At 43.0% G+C, this 15,274-nt stretch overlaps 1 long non-coding RNA gene across 1 annotated transcript in view; it reads right to left on the bottom strand.

Annotated features, from left to right (window-relative positions):
* The window catches only part of LOC146776152 (uncharacterized), a 325,408-nt gene that overhangs the window by 230,820 nt on the left and 79,314 nt on the right, over positions 1-15,274 (bottom strand). Inside the window, exon 3 of the long non-coding RNA XR_014972340.1 lies at positions 4,416-4,551. This is a non-coding gene — a long non-coding RNA (uncharacterized LOC146776152). The remainder of the gene's footprint in view (positions 1-4,415; positions 4,552-15,274) is intronic.

Below are 15,274 nucleotides of genomic sequence, written 5' to 3'. Positions count from 1 at the left end.
GTAATCTAGCAGCTGCTGGAAATTATTCATGAATCTTTCTTGAATGTTTAAATAGAGACTGTTGCAATAATCCAGCCTTGACATAACCAGTGCTGTGACCACTGTTTGCCGGCTGACGGGTGGTAAAAACAGCAGTATTTTCTTGACTGTTCTAAGAACATACGCTGTAGTCGATGCCACTGCATTTACTTGGTCACCAAAGGTAAGTCTCTCATCCACTATTAGTCCTAGGTTTTCAACTTTTTTTGAAGGCATAGGGAGAGTGCCCATAGAGTCCGGCCACCAATTTGGGGTCCAAAAGTTGGTATCATTCCCAAACAGTATGACTTCAGTTTTGCCTGAATTAAGTTTTAGGCAATTTTCAGACATCCATTTCCCAACTGATTCCATACAATCTTGGAGTCGCTTATCCAATCGCATCTCCTGACCTGGTACCAGAGACACCACGATTTGCGTGTCATCTGCGTATGAGGTGAGACCAAACCTAAAAGCACTAAAAAGAGGGGCGAATAATGAGACATACACATTAAAAAGTGTAGGGTTTAGTGAGTACCCCTGCGGGACGCCACAGGGCAGTGCAAAAGGTATAGATTGGTATTCGCCCAGCGATATCATTTGTACTCTGTCTGCTTTAGCCTGGATCCCACATGCCTTCAGGCGATCCATCAGAATGTCATGATGGAACGTATCAAAGGTGGACAGATCCAGTAGGATCAGAGCTGCCTTACCACCCCAGTCAACGGCTTCCCTAATCTCCTCTGTGGCCTTGAGGAGAGCTGACTCAGTACTAGGTCCCTCCCTAAACCCATATTGGGTAGAATTCAAGGCTTGTGTTTCGCTTAAGGAGACACTAAGTTGTCGATTCATGGTTTTTCAATCAGTTTTGCTGGAAGCGGAAGACTAGAAATTGGGCGAAAGTCATTTGGATCCTTAGGGTTCAGGTTAGGCTTCATAGCTTGGCCCAACTATGCCCATTCAGAACGAGAACTGGGTCACTCCTATGTGATCCTGGTCCCTATTGAAGTTGAGTGTTTATTTGGGGTGTAGTCATTTTAAGGGCTGAACATGACTCAAAAGAACACATGCAAAGGGAAGGAAAAGAAGGGAAGGGCACACTTAAATGCCAAAACAAGAGCCCCTCTCCTGGAATTCCCAATTTTAAAAAAGCAGGAAAATTCGACTACTCTAAAGGCAATCATGAGGAAACTCGAAAAGGTGCATGACAGCCCAAAGCACCAAAACAAATATTGATCTCTTACAAGTGGAAATCTCTGAGATTCGCAAAGATCTTAGGGATCTCAACCTCATGATCCCCAATGCAGAATTTTGAATTGGGATAGCAGAAGACCGGATGTCTGCTGAACATAAGAGTCTGGAGAGAACTGATAAAATGATGAACTTGCTTAAATGGGCAATTACTGATTTAGAGGATTGCAACAAGCATAGTAATCTTTCGATTTTTGTTCTCCCTGAAGATGTAGAATCGGAAGTCTCCTCTGTGGTTGTCTTTCTGGAAAAGTGGCTTCCGACAGTCCTAGGCCTCTCATTTGGCCGAGACTTTGACATCTAACATGCTCACCAGATACCCACTTACAAAGAAAAGGATGCTACGACCCCTTGAGTTTCGATCTTTAAACCCTTTCGCCACCAACACACCGAGCTGATTCTGGCACACATGGGAGAAGTTAGTTCAATCTAAAGGAAGGACGCCAGGATCTCCATCTTTCAGGACTTTGCAAGAGATAAGAAGATGAGGAGGAAGGGCTTCTGGGCTCTCAGGAAAACCCTTGCAGACAGAGCAATCCAGCACTTCTTTGTGGGCCCGTCTAAGTTCAGGATTGTCTTTAAAGGACGATCGCATATCTTCTTGGAACCTGTGGAGTTGAAATCCTTTCTTGACAATACTTTTGAATCTCAGATGGTGGAAAGTAGTGACAAGCCTGGCTGATCCAGTTGATGTGATAGTACATGTCGTAGCTGACACCTGCCTTGAGCTCAATCAAGGCCCCATCTGCCATGTCCACCTATCATTTTGAAAGAGTTTCAGGATCTCTCCCCATTCCTCTGCTTTGGAGTCCCCCGTAACAGTAGGCAATCGATTTCCTGGATCCTGGCAGATGGCTTTTTTTGCCTACCAGATAACAGACTTTTTCCTGTTGCAGATTTTGATGTTTCTGATATGTCTGCCACCCATCGAAGTAGTTGTTTGTGGTTATTTCTTTGTTGCCTCATTGTTGCATTAATATGTTTGCTGTAGTTTCAGGCCTCCGGCTTGCAGTTCTACTTTAATTCTGGGAACGTACTATTGTTTTGTAATGTTTCAATGTCCTCTCAGTTTCTCATTGACATCATTTTGCATGTCTAAGGCATTTCTTGCCCTCATACCTAATGTTATTCTTGACTGAGCAGATGTAAGGCTGTGCTGAAATGAGCCTGACGTCATGAGTTCATTGTTGATTTGGACGTTTACTTGGGGCAACCTTTTTTTATTTGTCCTTATTTGCCTCATTCACACCTTTCCACTAACGTTTCCACCCTGGGGTGTCCCAAACCTCATTCGCTGAAGTGAGGAACAAGAAGGGGATTTGCTCTTTTATTTGCTTTTAATTGTCATCAGATTGCAACATCACCCCTCCTTTACTTCCAATACACACACAAACTCCACAAGCCCCCCTGCTAAATGGAGGAAGGTGCCAGCCGAGGCGGAGAGAGGCTTAATCATTGGACCCTAGATGTAAATTCTTACTTGTTGCTCACACCAACATAAGAGGGGTATCCAAAATTCATACCTCTTTTCCCCCTTATCTAAAATGTCCAGCCTGGCCACTCTCCTCACGGAGTTTAACCAGTCAACACAACTTGGAGGGGCCTGTGATACCCATAGTTTGCAAATCTCTCTACGCGCCAGGAGTATGGCATAAAAAAACATTTTTGCACTATTGTTATTAACTGTAATTTGCAGATCCAAACATCCAAAAATAACCAATAAGACGCTTGCCTTGATTTGTAGGTTCAAGGCATTAGATAATGTCAGGACTCCACAAGTCTTACCTGATATACTTGTGCAGATATCTCGCAGAGACGACGTGAACAACCTCCACCGTTCCCTACCTCTCCCTAGTAAAGGAATGTTTACTGACCAGGACAAGGATGGGACCGGGGGAAGGAATCCTAAAATGGAGATATCGACGTGAAGACCTGGTGGGTGCTCCTATCAATGTTTGGGAACTCTCCTGGGATCACCAGCTAAAGCATGGATAAACCATATGATTAGTGTTTGCCCTTCTTCTTCCCAGGATCACACATGCAGCATACACTCAAACATTCAGGGCTTCACTATGAATATATAGTCACCTGGAAATTGTGAGAGCCAGCAGGATAGGGAGGTCTTCGGTGCGCTACTGCGTGAAAGGAAAGGTACATCCGACAACTCGCTCCTGCTTGTTGTCGCAGCGAAAGCAAAAGAAAAGCGTTCCTGAGCTCAAAGGTGTTGATGCAAGTGACAATGCGCACCAGCGCTTGTCACAGCTATGAAGAGCACTCCTGTGCTATGGTGTGGGCAAGGAAAGGTGATGAAAGCAAAGAGACACCACGCTCTAGCGCGTCTCAATCATAATACAAAGGGAAAGCGCTCCTGCGCTAGGATGTTAAAGAAGCGGCACCGCGCTTCAGCGTATGTCCCAACTAATAAACAATGGAAAAGCGCTCCTGCGCTAGGATGGCAGAGAACCTGCACCGTGCTCCAGTGCGTGCCGCAGCAGGGAAAGTGAAGTGGACCAGCGCCACCGGCAGTCAAGCGGCACCGCACTCCAGCGCGTGCCGCAACAAATAACCAAAGGAAACGTGCTCCTGTGCTAGTGTGGCAGACAAGCGGCACCGCGCTCCGGCGCATGCCGCAGCACGGAAAGTGAAGTGGACCAGCGCCACCAGCAGTCAAGTGGCACTGCGCTCCAGGGCGTGCCACAACAAATAACCAAAGGAAAAGCGCTCCTGTGCTAGGATGGCAGAGAAGTGGCACCGCGCTCCAGCGCGCGCCGCAGCAGGGAAAGTGAAGCTGCCCAGCTCCACCGACAGCCAAGCGGCACAGCGCTCAGCACATGTCGCAGTAAACAAACAAAGAAAAATGCTCCTGCGCTAGGGGGAACGGACCACACACCTGCACTTCTGCGCGGCTGTGCAACGTGAGCAGGGGATGTCGAAAAGTTCCAGAAGACGTCGACCAGCTTGTACAAACAGTACTTGAAGCACTGTCGGGATGAGAACCGTAAATGCGGTCTCACCCAGTGCAGTGCAGGCTGGATGACCTGAATGCTTCCGGTTGGCTGCTAGATTGCCTGCAAAACGCGGACCGGAACGCTTCTTACTCAGAACACACACAGCTCAAGGCGGAACATGACAGATAACACATTACTCACGGCCTTCCAGAATGGCTGGATCTTTGGACAGTGTACAAACATATGCAGATCATCTTCCTTCTTGCTGCCACATTTTGGACACGCCACATCACCACGAGACCCAAATTTAGATAACCTTTGGGGTGTCCAGTAGGCCCTATGGATGGTAAAAAGATGGTATGCGGGTTTAACTATTTTGTACAGCATAGGCATAGATACTTGCCATTGATCTTCCAGCGTAGTCTCCGACAAGCATCCTCCCCAAAGATCCTACGGCAAGGTGAAAACCCCGTCATCCATCTCTATCATCAGCCAATACCACATCACAATTTCTTTCTTTGGTATGACCCTCAACAGCAATTTCTCCTCAAGTTCATTGGGTTCTCCTACTTTTATGTTTGCGGCCTGATACCAACTTTGAATTTCAAGAAACTTAAATCTTGAAATCCTTTGACCCATTTCCTGTATACACCATTCTCACATAATCAGATGACCTTCCTTGAATAGATGTTTCCATCTTAGTACACCAGCCTCTTTCAATGGCAATGCCAATACATCCTTTGTCCATTCTGGAGAGCCCGGAGCTTTCCATATGGGGGCAAGCTGGCTGAAATATGGCAATGTTATGACCTTTATAATTTTATACCACGTCTCAGCCATAGCCCCTAAAATCTTCAGCGTAAGTATTTTAAAGTATTTTGGGCCTGCATATTTATACATAAAACCACAGTCCGCTACTTCCTCTTTTCTCAACATCACCTCAAACATTTTGCAAATCTCTGTTTTTGTGGGTCTGTCCAGTAGCATTCTGCCATTCTTTAGTAGAAAAGCCCATGAGTAAAAAAGCAAATCTGGCAACGCTAGTTCCCCTTTCGCCAGCCTCCTTCTAAGCTTCTTCCAGGCTATCCGTGGTCCTTTGGATGAGCAATTAAAAGAACTAATCTGCCCTTGCATCTCAGCAAACCACTCTTTCTTAAAAGGCAAGGGGATTGAGTCAAACAAGAAGGTAAACTTCGGGAGAACTATCATTGTCACGAGATTTAATCGGCCAGATAATGTTAACGGCAGATGCACCCAGCTCTTCAGCAAGCCAGTCACTTTTCTCCTAGCCTTTTCAAAATTTTCTTTGGCGAGCTTTGTGATATCCTGGGTAATCTTAACCCCTAGATATCTCATTTCCTTCTTACACTTTATCTCACCAACGTCTGTATGCCAAGCCATGAACTCCGTTTTCTCGTTATTGATATCATAACCTGAGATTTTCCCAAAATATGTTGTTAACGTTAAAACAAAGCTCAAGGTTTTTTAAAAGTTGGTAGTAAAAATTAAGATGTCATCAGCGCATAACCCATTTTCTTGCTCTAACCATTAAATTTGAAAGGAAAGATGTCTACATTATTCCTGATTTTCCTAGCCAGCGGCTCATGTACAGATCAAACAACAATGGCGACAGGGGTCAACCCTGCCTTGTGCCCCTTATAATCTGGACATCTTTTGTCAATCCCCCATTGACCAAAACCCTGGCTTTGGGTGTAGAATAGATTCCTTTCAAGGTTTTGCAAAAGTTAGGGCTCAGATTAAGAGATTTGGCCACAGCCTGTAGATAAACCCAATTCACCCGATCAAATGCTTTGGCAGCATCTAAGGCCATTACTGCCAACGACAGCTCATAAGCAGAGGCCAAGTCGATAGACCCGATAAGCGTATACGTAAGCTCTTTCAAAGACCTGCCTCTAATAAACCCATTTAATCTTTCTGCCATAACCTTTGCAAAAAGCTTATAATCACAATTCAAAAGTGATATGGGCCTATAAGCATAACAGTTTTTGGGGCATTTCCCTGGTTTGGGGATTAAGGTTATAATAGCCTCTTTCCAGGATTCCGGCATTACAGCATCTGTCAGAAGTATTTCGATAAAAAGCTCACCTAGCATAGGATTCAGTACACTGGCCAAGGCTCCATAAACGTCATGGGGAAGACCATGTGGTCCTGGTGCCCTTCCTTTCTTACCTCCCAATCGCCTCTTCCAATTTTCTACTTCTTATCCTATCATTCAGCAATTCCCTTTTCTCAGCTGTTAGGGTCAAAATGATCTTGACTTAACCAAGTCAGTACCTCTCCCTCAGTCACATTCAGGTCTTCTAGGTACACTTTCTCAAAATGCCTAAAGAATGCCAAACCAATACCCTGACTATCTCCAAGAAGGTTTCCCGATTGCTCACACCTAATTTCTTTAATCGTATTCCTGACTTGGTCATTCTTAGCCTTCCAGGCTAACAACTTACTACAGCCTTCCCCATACTCGAAATAAGCCAGTCGACTAGACTCCCATTTCTTCCTAACCCTATCCTGCAAAATTCTCTTCAGGTTTATTTTTTAATTCATTATCTCACCTAGAGGCCCATTAGGATGTAGGGCCCGCCACCCATTTACCCCCCACCCATATTAGTATGGCGGGATAACTGACGCAGACGGAAACAGAGACGTCTGCCACTTTTCCGCCCAGTCGCCAAGTCGACCGGGTGGAAAAGGGTTTAATATGGTGGCGGTGTCTGCTAAACACTGCCATCCATATTAGCATGGGTGCGGAAACACGCCTTTCTGTGGCGGCAACAAGGCATGCGGAATTCTCTTCCGGGGGGCCATTGTGGGCCCCCAGGGTATTGGGGGGTGGGGGTGCACAGGAGGGTACCTATGGTACCCCCCTGCATTGTCATGGACATGGTGGCAGGCACCTCGCGGTGCCTGTAACCTTGTGCATGACAATGCACGCAGTGCATTCCTAGCATTGTTGCGGGCGGTGCTCACAGCACCGCCCGCCGCAATGCTGGGAATGGAGGATGCCACCGCCACGGTGGCAGTGGCATTCTAATCGCCGGTGCGGGACCGCTGCACCACTGGCGGCCAGTCCCAGCACCGCTAGCCTGGCGGGCGGACGCAAGTCCGCCCGCCATCCTAATGGGCCTCCTAGTGTCTTCTCCTGATCTACCTGATTTCTTGAAGTCTTTTTCTAGAATCCGAATTTGCTCCTCTAATTCTAACACCTCTTTGTGATAAGCTCGCCTTTTTGCTGCCTCTAGGGCACCCAGTCTACCTCTTAAATAGGCTTTATATGAGTCCCATACTACCCCATTCGCAGATGAACTCAGATTATTACCAAAAAACTCCTTTGTTTCTTCCTATCGTGCGATCTAATGTCCGTCTTGACTGAACAACCCACTCACCCATCTTCATATTTAGTAGTATTGCTGAGTGGTCTGACAGGTGTACCCCTATGTGTTTCACATCTAGAACTAGATCCTTCAATTTATCGTCTACTAAGAAATAATCAATATGTGACTGGTGTCTATATTTCTTATTGTAGAATGTGAAGACTTTCTGAGTCCCTGCCCTAAGACGCCAAATATCACAGAGTCCCATTTGCAGCATGACTAATCATATCAGTTTATACATCTTGGGGTTAAACACTGCTCGACTGTTCAGGGACCTGTCTATTTGATGGTCCAGCACCGCATTAAAATCTCCTGCCATGATGATCGGGTCTGGAAACCTCTCTTGCCTTTGTGGCAAGATCAAACTATCAGGTCATTCTGTATGCCCGAGAGTGTGCCAAGCTGTTACCCAATTTGATCATTTAGTCCTCCTGACAAGGTTTTAGATTGGGGATTGGTATGCTTGTTTATTTGCATGCCTTTTCCATATTACTAGTGTTTATCTACCTTAATGCTCCACAAAGCTCCCCGTGGGTCTAGCCTCATTTGTAGGACTGTCTTGTAATGGTAGTTGACCTGGGAGGGGGGCATTCATGTGGTTTGGGATTAGACATAGTGCTGTCTACGTGTTATCTGGTTTGTCCCTCTTACAGGCTGTTTGTTGCATGAATAATATTTTGGTGTTTTATCACAATACTATTTTTTGTATAAAGAGTTACAGGCTGTTTGATTCCTGCAGATGTTAATACTGTTTATATTTACTCATCTATTGGATCACTGTGTCCTATAGCAAATCTGTTGATTGGTTACCCTCTTATATAAGCTTCCTTGTCATCTAACTGGATGATTAAACTATTCTACTATGTAGGTTTTGCTAGGGAGGGCTCCCGCTCCCCCTCGTGGGTTTAACCCGCTGCCCTCGTACACACTTTCTCACCTCCTTGAGGCGCTTCTCCCACTTTTTAGGGTTAAGGAGACTTTGTGATTGTTGGCTTAATCTTTTAAATTTCTTCTTCATCTATACGTTCTTTTTCTTGTCCAGAGCCGTGTTAGCCTTCATTATGCATCTCACCTAGTCACTAGATAACCCACGACCACCCCATGCACCGATTAGTTCATTATGGCCCTATCCTTCTGACATGAAAGAGCTTAACCATTCTGTGAAGCATAGGAAGATCTCTGATTACTGCCACTCGTTGATGGGAGATATAAAATTCCTACAAGAAACAAAGATGGGTCACAAAGAACCTCTTTGTATGCGCAGTGGCTTGGTACATGACTTCTCCTGTGCCCCAGCAATGTCTAAGCAAAATGTGGTAGTTACCCTAATATACAGAAACTCTGGCCTTTCAATCATTACCTCAGAACAGGGTGACTATGGAAGTTGATTGATCACCCAACTTCAAGCAGAGAACTCAGAAGTGTTTAAGATAAACATATATGCTCCGAACACTGATGACCCTGTCTTCTGGTTCAAATTATGTGCCAAAATGTCAGTGCTTCCCATGAAGGCCCATATTATTTTGGGGGTAGACTTGAATTTACCACAAGACAGGAATTTGGTATTTAAAGCCCGCAAGCAATGCACTCACTTTGTGGCGCAAATGGACTACCTCATGTTTAGAGCCTACATAATCCTAACGGTAATGACTTCACCTTCTCCCCCCAAACACAATAGTTTCTCTATAATTGTTTACATTTTAGTGAACATTTCACTGTTATAAAACACATGCCATTGAATCCATCACTGTCTCTGATCATAGTGCCATCTCTGTCCCTCTCAGGATTCTGCTCCCCAAGACTAAAACCCGATCGTGGAGTATGAATACCGAAATTCTAGAGGATGAAGAAGATGTATGGGAATTAAGCTATGAATTAGCATTGTTCCTAGAGGACAACACTTCTCCTCTCCAGTTACACTTTGGGATACCCTGAAATGCTTTCTTTCATGGTCAGGTGACATGCTGTATGTCTAAGAATAACAAAGAAACTGGGTCCTCTCTAGACAAATAATCAACAGATTTCAAAAGCCATGAAATACTTTTCAGAAATTAGAAAGACCCTTCTGTTCTGACACGCCTAAAGAAACTGAAATGTGAGTATAACAAATTTGTTAATAAACTAGCACACTGGTGGATCCAGGCACAAAAAGATAAAAAATGAAATAAAACTGGGAAAACACAGGATGCCTACTTAAAACTCAAGAGGAACTCCTCATTGGTTTCTAATATTAAAGAACTTTCAGACTTCACCACAACATAAACCAGTGATATTCTCAAATTCTTCTGACCTATATTCCCCCTCAGTTTCCACTCCCAGGGATGTCTCCCTACAATTTCTTCATTAACTACCAATAGTAGATCTCTCTAATGAAGATAATTTGAGGTTGAACGAGCCAATAGAGCAGAGCAAGATCCAGAAGCCGATTAAGCTCATTCTGTCTGGGAAGGCACCGGAACCGGATGACCTCCCCATAAGCTTTTACTAAATCTTTAAACCTATCATTAGGGTCCATTTAGAGAGCATGTTTAATAACTTTGCATCCACAGGGGAGGTATTGGGTACAGCTGCGGCAGACACTATTGTAGTGATACCTAAAGATGGCAAGGATCCTTCAGACCCCAAAAACTTTAGCCCAATTTCCTTAATAAACATTGAAGCCAAAATGTATGCCAAAGTCTTAGCATGCTGACTCACTCCTTTAATAACAAAGCTATTCCACAACTCTCAGATAGGATTTTTCAAAGGAAGATTGGCAAGGGATATCCTTTAATTGTTCTGCCATGTTATCAAAAAGCATCCCTTCTCCATGCTCCCATCACAGCAGCCATAGGTCGGGATGAGGAGAAGCGTAAAAACAAAGAAATCCCTTTTCAGCTAGAATGATTGTAACTGTGATGGATATACGAGTAAAAATTATAACCTTCTTCAGATGCGGATCATGTGGTATAGGTACTTAACATACATATAAGCAAGCAATAACATCTATAGTTAATGCAAGGAATTGAGAGAAAATAATCAGTGTTGAGGTAGTAGAGATCTCATAACAGTGATTCCAAAGAAACAATTCCTTAAAGGACCATAAACAATAAACAATACTGTGCTTCAATTCCAATTATTTTAATAAAAACACTATTGGTTGTGAACCATACATTTAAAAATCCAATGATTAAAAACATTTATCACAGTGATTTCATTAACAATTGCATCTCTTTACCTTTATCTGTAATATTGTATCTAAAGGCAAATTACAAAATAGAGGAAAAAAAACCCACAAAATACAAATATTATATAAACAGAAAAACTGTCAAAAACTCTATACGCAGAGTTTCGTCGAGATTTAAGTAGTTCCTCGCCTTCTTCAGGACAAGCAAATTTTATTGCAGTTCCTCAAATAAAGTTATATTGAGATCCTTCAACAAGTCGTCTCCTGGCTCAACATCCAAATGGAAGGGTTCTATTTCCCTCCAGTGGTATACTGCTGATAAAATTCTACGTGGTCATCCGTGAACTTTACGTGACCCACACTTCAACGTCTTAAAAACAGTAATCCTAAATTCCAATTGAAAATCGTCACTCACAATATCTTTGGTAGAGCGTTTGAAATCAATAATTAGCATTAGGGTTTCTCCCTTATATTTTTGCATCAGGATGAGGAGAAGGCCTTCAATAGGGTCTCCTGACCTTTCCTGGAGGTCGTAATTATTAGGGTCAACCTTGGGGGAAACTACATCAAAATCGTCATGGCCTTATTTGCCAAGCCTACTGCACAAATCAGAATCACTAGGGAATTATCCTCCCTGGTTCCACTTCAACAGGCTACTTGTCAAGGCTGCTCACTGTCACCATTGCTTTTCTTATTGGCTATCGACCCCGTGATTTTGATGCTGAATATGTCTGCAGATATTGAGGTGATGAGGTTTGAGGATATGGCTTTTAAAACGGCTGCTTACATTGATGCCATTTTAATCTTCTCTTAAAAAACAGACAAGGGTATCCTTACCATACTGTATGTAATCAATAAGGTCTCCTTTTTTAAGTACTCTTTAAATAGTGACAAGACTGAAGTTATGCCTCTTAATATCAATTGTACCCCCTCTTGGCCATGTATCTCCCAATATCAATGGCAAACTAAATACATTAAATATTTGGGCATTTGGCTTTGTAATAATTTAGCTGAACTTATATCCCAGAACAAATGTCAAACAATTAATCAAATCAAAGATCTCCTATCAACCTGGTCTTCCAAATTTATATCATGGTGGTAAAGGTTGGAAACCCTGAGGAAGATGGTGTTGCCTTTAAGCAGTTTTCTATCTAGTATGTTCCCAATTCGTCTCTCCACTTCTTTATTTGCCACAATAGAGAAAAATTGCTCTATGTTTCTTTGCAGTAACAAAAGCGACAGAATGGGTTTTATGAAACTCCGACCCATATAGGTGACTGCAATTTTCCAGATTGGTTCATCTACCATACTGCGTTCCTTGCGACTCACTGCAATCCGACTAAGTCCTGCCTTGGTTATTACCTACCCATCCCTTTATCGAAAAATCTGACTACGTCCCACCACAACTTTGCCGATTCCCACGTCACTCTAAAGGACACGAGTAAAGCCCTACTAAACTTCTGGCCTCCAACATCAATAAATCTCTCTCCATTTCCTTATGAAAGAATAAGAAGCTCCGAATGTCTACCCCCTCAGCTTTGGGAAAGGAATATGCCAATTAAGACATTGTCCTTGTCTCAGATTTATACATAGACAAGGAGATCCTGTTCTTGGCAGCTTTGTAAGGGAAGTATGCATTACCTGACTTGGATTTTTGTAATTTTCTGAAGCTCAAAGCAAACACTACTAGACTGGGCCCACTGGATCCCACCCCCTTATTCACTGCTCTCAAGCGTATCTAAACAGGTGTAGATGTAGCCCCCAAGTTCTACAAACTAATTTTTGAGGGCTCTACCCTGCAGTACAATCTTCTCGCTCACTCAGTCACTACTCAATCGCACATTGACATGCACACCAAACCACCCAATAAATCTCACTCACTTACTTCCATAAACTCCCAACCATTGACTCACTAATTTGATCACTCACTCACTCACTCACTCACTCACTCACTCACTCACTCACTCACTCACTCACTCACTCACTCACTCACTCACTCAATAAGGCAACCTCTTCCTTGACCACTCACTAACTCACTCACTTACTAATCCAGTTAATCACTTTCTAGCTCATTCTTTCACATACTCACTCACTGCCAACACCCAACTACCCAAACTCTTCCTTACCTGTTCACCGTACTAAAAGTACTCAGCTCACTCACTTAGTCACTCGCTCACTCACTCCATTGACAAATGATCCGACTCACTCACAATTTAAATGAAAATAAACAGTCCCTGTGACAACAGTGGCATGAATTGCAAGACTTTTGTTTGCAGATTTCGTTAATATTTTTCTTTAACATTTGTTTTTCTTTCCTCTTCACTATACTAGCGTAATTTTTTCTTCAAGAAACATGCGAAAGGAACTCCTTCGGTGTGCAGCATACTTCAAGATAGGAATGCAAAGCTGCTGATGTGTAGTGAGCTCTGGTGTTGATCTGTCTCCGTCCAAGAAACTGCTGCTGGAGGCAGATGTTTCTGCTTACTGGAGGTATGCTCTGCTCGAATGCCTAATCTAGTTCAGCTTTAAATTGGCGCGCCTTTTTGCAGTAAAAACAAGATTGCAGGCAATATGCAAAACGCAGATGTTGGCTAACATTTATAGAGTAACAGGAAATGCAGGCCTCACTTTAAGATTCTCGTAGTGGAGAAGCTTTTTACCAAACCCTAACCTGCCAACCTCTTTGCGCTGGGTTTCCATGTTCGAATATTTCATTCTCCTAGTTAGCAAACACAAGAAACTGACACGGCACTTGAGTATGACTCGTAGCATCATGCCAATGTTTCGCATCAAGAGCATCAAGAAGTTGATGTTTATGAAACATGAAACAATGTGGTTCGAATTAGTTTCGTGTACATTACCTTTTTCATTTATGTTTTTTAAGTATTTTTATTTTATGTATTTGTTTTAGAAAGGAAGTGTTTTAGCTTCTAGCTCTGATGATTTTTGGTTGTATTATTCCATTATAGGAGTGTATAGCGCCTAATATCCCTATGTCGGGATACTGAACCACTTGTGCATGCAGGTATCATGCGCCACTGTGTGAGTGTGCAGTTGGAAGAATGTTGTTTTTTCTTTGTGTCTCTCTGGAAAGTGTTTCCATGTTGTGTGTGATGAGCATGGATATGCGGTTATTGTGTTATGGGATGCAGAACTGATCAGTGTGATGGATGTTATGTTATAAGAAACTTCTAAAGTGCATGTTCACCAAAAGGTTTCAATGCGCTGGATGAAGAACTGTGAGAGAGAGAAGCCATTAGGTCTCCCCTTCAGCAGTGGCGTAGGAAGGTGGATGCAGTGGGTGCGGGCCGCCCCGGGTGTCATCACTGAGGGGGGTGACAAAATGGCACCGAGGGGGGTGACAAAATGGCAAAAGTTTGTGTAACTAACTTTTTGCTTATTTTAATAATTTCAATGTGGGCGGGGGTGACAAGAAACTTTCCGCACCGGGTACCACCTGACCTTGCTACGCCACTGCCCTTCAGACAGCTTTTAGTTGTCTGTGGTTCCAATAACTCTTTTGGGCCATCCCAAAACCGATAGTGGGCATTAGATACTCCTGCTCCCTTGCTTCTTATTTGATGTTTTTCGTTCCCCTCTTTCTGTTTCTCCCTCCACTGGAGCATAGCTTCTTTACTATCCTTTCAATTACATTACGTGTATCCTTCCACTGCTTACATTCAAGAAACTGCTTTTTTTCTTTTACTTTCAGCATTCCAAGAAAGTGCATGTGTTTTCATGCTCTCTGCCGCCTATGCTGTTTTCCAGCAAATCCCCCCACCACTTCAGCTTCATGTTGCTTCCATCTTCCCACACCCCAGCTCGTCACTTTAGTTTCCTCAATTTGGCTATTATCTTCATGCTGCCAGTTCCTTTTTAACCCTATACTAGCGCTTTGAGTCAGCAGCTTGTGGTTAAGCACTTATCAAAATTGTAAATAAAAGTAGCTTAATTATTATACACTAAAAGAAGATACTCTTGACTCCATAGAGCTCAGGAGTTTTTCATAGTTGAAGTGATTATTTTTCTTCCTCCTTGCCTGTTCTATTTATAGGCAGAGTTAGGGCAATAAAGGTATCAGAAAGAAATATGGGGAAAAAATTCAGTTTTCAGTTTTTATCAAAAAAATGTTTTTTTCTGCAAAAGCACTCGTTTAGCACGTTTTAGTATTGTGGCATCATCTTAGATGTGTTTTCTTTACCCCAAAGGGGAAAAATATGTCTGTCCCCAACTACTGGTACCCAAATCCAGTTCTTAAATTCGAAATTAAGTGGTATCAAACCAGAAATGTATTGTCAAATCAAAATCCCCAATTAGTTTATAGTGCGTATTTGACTATTTAACATTTGAGTGTTCAAAATACTTACTAAAACAGTTGTTTGTCAAATCAAATATTTGGGGCCCCAGTCACAAAAGTAAATTTACATGAGCAAATGTACACACGTGTATATCTACTACTGCCTAGTGGAACCTTAATCACTTTTTTGCTATTCACCATTTTG

The sequence above is a fragment of the Triturus cristatus genome, chromosome 12 (genome assembly GCF_964204655.1).
Source record: "Triturus cristatus chromosome 12, aTriCri1.1, whole genome shotgun sequence".
Taxonomy (NCBI): domain Eukaryota; kingdom Metazoa; phylum Chordata; class Amphibia; order Caudata; family Salamandridae; genus Triturus; species Triturus cristatus.
Note: the sequence above shows the minus strand (reverse complement) of the source record. Positions and strands in the feature narration are given on the sequence as shown.